We start from the raw sequence: 3,790 nt of genomic DNA, 5'->3' as shown, positions 1-3,790 counted from the left end.
TAATGAGCCAGTTTTCAGCAAAGTGTAAATCTGCTGCCTGCTTGTAGAGGCTGTCAGAGCACAAATCATCGCTACTAATACTGTAAACAGTGATGACATTTAGAGTATTGTTTAACTGAGGGAGGAGATTTAAGTCACTCCTACAGCAATATCTAATGGGGAGGAAACCTCTGCACATCATACATCACAACTCTGGCAGCAGTCTGTAACATCTTTAAGCTACATCTTTAAATTATGAATAATTGCTATTAAAAAATCATAACTCTTAGTTGTGGTAAGCATCTCTGGGCAAGATGCTGTCAGAATGACTACAGCCCAGGTCACAAATGCAGTATCTGTCCTCATCCCATGGAACAGTTTGCAGGATCTGCACACCATTATAATGGTTTATTGCACCTTTTAAAACCAACATGCTGCAAAGTGCTTCCCACCAACGATCTTTCCACTTAGGATTTGAGTTAAGCCCCTTCCAAGTCTCAGCATCTGCTCAGCTGAACATCTGAGAGCATGAGAAATTAGTGGGATGTGCATTTTAAGGAAGTCTTTTGTAGCTTTGAGAAAATTATTTCCTCTAAGCAAATACTTACTTATCTTGTAGCAAGGTAACTTACTTTGAGGCAATGCCAGAAGAGCATGACATCTCTTTTCTTTCTCCATAGCTAAGAGAAAGACCTTGGTCTGTGTCCTTGAAGCCATGCTCATGTCCATGTGGCTATTTCTGCAGCAGTGCAAGAGATATGCAAAAGAAAACCTCTAGGCATTACCAGGGAATGTGAAAATTTACCAAAAGCTAGTTAGTTTAGCTTGAAAGTGTATTTAGCTTTCAAGTTAAAGTGCAAAGAGCTCTTACGTGGCTAAAACCAATGTGAAAGTTATGCCGTATTTATCCCTAAATTTCAATAAGAGCACAGAGAGTGCATCCCTTTGTCCAAGCTCACACTGATCCAGCACCTTCCCCCTGTGAGCCAAGGGACACAGAGGCTGCCCAGGCACCATACAGAGATATCCTCCACCAGCTGCTCACTGCAGACACTGTGCAGACCTCGCAGGACACAGCGAGCTGAAGGCTGCTGGGGAGAGGCTTCTCCAGCACATCAGTGTGAGGGCTGAGCTGGGTCTTCAGTATGGTGGTGAGACACTGGGGTGAGCCACTGGAGGGATTCAGGCTTCCAAACCCAAACGTGTAATCTGGCACCACTGGCATGGTGGGACAGGACCAGGGGCTCAACCACAGAGATACTGGTTATCACAGAGAGTGTGTGGGACTTGCAGGCTCTGGTGGTGGGTGGGAAAAGCACTGTGGCTCTGCTTGTCCCTACCTCCCTCCATCCTTCAGCTGGGGAGAGGTGGAGGGCAGGCATAGTGGCCAAGCCAGTATTTCTCTCCTCACACAAACCAAAAATAGCAGCTGGCCTTAATGCAGGCTTTTTCTCTAACCACTTGCTTCTAATCAGCTGCATAAAGGCCAACCACCATCTGTGCACCACAGAGCAAGATAGAAATGCTGAACAGAATTGTCAGGTCACTCATTTAACCTCGAGAGTTTCATCTTCTGACTCTGCCTCCATGAGAGAGGAGTGGTACAACCTCTGGACAGGTTAATGCCACAAATGAATTAGCAGCACCATCCATAGGCTTGTAGAAGGAAAGAGAGCAGTACCACACAAAGACTGCCACAACTTCTGGCAGCCCAGCCCAAGCTTTCTGGAAGAGCAGGCAGGCTACAGGCAAGCAGAGCAGTCACAGGACATGGCAGATACTAGATTTTAATGCCTTTTTTCCCCCTGGCAAAAGTAAAGCTTGTTATAAGTGGGCAACCAATAACACTGAGAAATAAAGGAAGGAAAATGGGCTTCAGTAGCACGAGGCTTCACACCATTTCTGTCAGGAAGCTCACCTTGATTTCATAAGCCCCACTTCAGTGATAAGCTGGAAGCAATGGTCCATTTACACAAGATTAGCTCCAACCTGCAAGGGCCATTTGGCTCCATGAAAGTCTGTTTCTAAAGTTGTACCCATAACTGCCCATTTTCCACACAGAACATCTGATCAGCAGACACCCTTCTGAACCTTGATCCAGCATACTGACACTCTTCAGTATATTCAAACCTGTGCAGTGTGGGAGCATCTCCTGTGGAGCAGTCCAAACACCAGATTAGCATGCCCAAAGGCATCACTGATGATACCAGCAGTACATCAGAGCACTGGGGATGAGACATGATTACTTCTGGATTTCTGCAGCACACACAGAAAATAGACTAGCACCACTGTGAGACCATTCCAGGCAGCCAAGGAAGACACTCATGAGTTGTCTTAGGTATGGGGACACACCTACAGGACAGCAGGAGTTTTTGGGGTGTGACTGAAGTTTGCAGATTATCGTCCTACAAGAACACACCTATAATGAGAATATCTCACAACCAACATTTAATTTTGCAGTTTGCATTTACTACAAGCCACCAACATTAAAACAAGACGAACTGACAAACACACCAGCTGCACCTCCCACTCTGCACAGCATCCGAGATGGCCAGTGTTCCTTTCCAGCAGATTATTTCCCCTGGAGAAACCAACTGCCGACAATATCGAGCTCATCTGTTTTGAACATTAACTCTCTCTAATTCTCACTTTCTTGGTGGGCCTTTGCCATAGAAACCTTCCTTAGCAACAGGGAGGCAGAGCAGCAGCAGCTCCAGCCAGAGATATCTATGAGGCAGCTCTGGACCCTCTGTGTGGCACTGCACCTCATGTTCTGCCTCCTCAGCTTTTCTTTTCCAGCAGAATCAGGGTGTGGGGCAGGAGGGAAATGGCTGCATTGGAAAACTGTTTGGGACCACTTCAAAACCACCCTTTAAGTGCTCATGGCCTGGTTTATGACCCAGCTCGCCCAAGGGTAATGGTTTGCACCCATCCAGTGCTAGTGTGCCAAGGGTGATTTCTGATGTGGGGAGGGGATGAGAGCTGGAGCATCTCAACATGGGTTCGGGAGCCACTCTGCTGAAGTGAGAGAGAAAATAGTAGTTTGGCTCAGAGCACTGAAAACAGCCCCTTGAGCTTCATGGAGAAAGAATACCCTGAGCACAATCACATCGTGTGCCATCATTTGTGAAACTCACTTCCCAGTGGGCAATGGTCTCTGTTGTATCTAAGCCTAGGGGTAATGCTGCTGTCTGAGTGATGCTCAGATGCTCTAGCATTATTCCTGCCCCCAATTTCTGCTGTATCTTGACTTAAGTGCTGTTTCTTTTAGTGGTTAGTAATAACAGTATTTGCCTCTCTGATGGGAAGGAGTCTGTAAAGAGAAAAGCAGTAGCTGCATGAGTAAAGGGGCAACCTCTCTGCCCTGTACCCACTGGCAGGAAGCATGCAGAGATGCAAGCAAGAAAAGCTGGAACTCCAAGTTCCTAACCAAGCTGTGCCCAGGCTGTAAAACAAGTGGTGAAAGACCAGGGACAGTGTTGTTATTGCTTCTGTATCATCCTTCCTTCAGACCTGTGCCTCTCTGTTCCCAATGGCTTTATTTTGGCAGGCAGACAAAGTGGGATGCATATTGCTCTGTATCTTCCACTTCTTTCAGGGGACATATCTGACTGCTGCTCTGCAGATGGGCAAGTTGACACTGCCTGTGCTGCAAAGCAGGTCTGAAGAAGAAATGTCTCACCAAAGGGAAACATCTCAGCCAGGGTCCAGTGTCAAGCTAAAGCCAGTAACACCCACTTGCCTCGTAGAGGTGCTTGTGTCCAGCCACTTTGAAGGCCAAGTGTCCTAATAAAAGTCTTCCCCAGCTGCA

This window comes from Acanthisitta chloris, unplaced genomic scaffold, assembly GCF_000695815.1.
Source record: "Acanthisitta chloris isolate BGI_N310 unplaced genomic scaffold, ASM69581v1 scaffold6438, whole genome shotgun sequence".
NCBI classification, from domain to species: Eukaryota; Metazoa; Chordata; class Aves; order Passeriformes; family Acanthisittidae; genus Acanthisitta; species Acanthisitta chloris.
Note: the sequence above shows the minus strand (reverse complement) of the source record.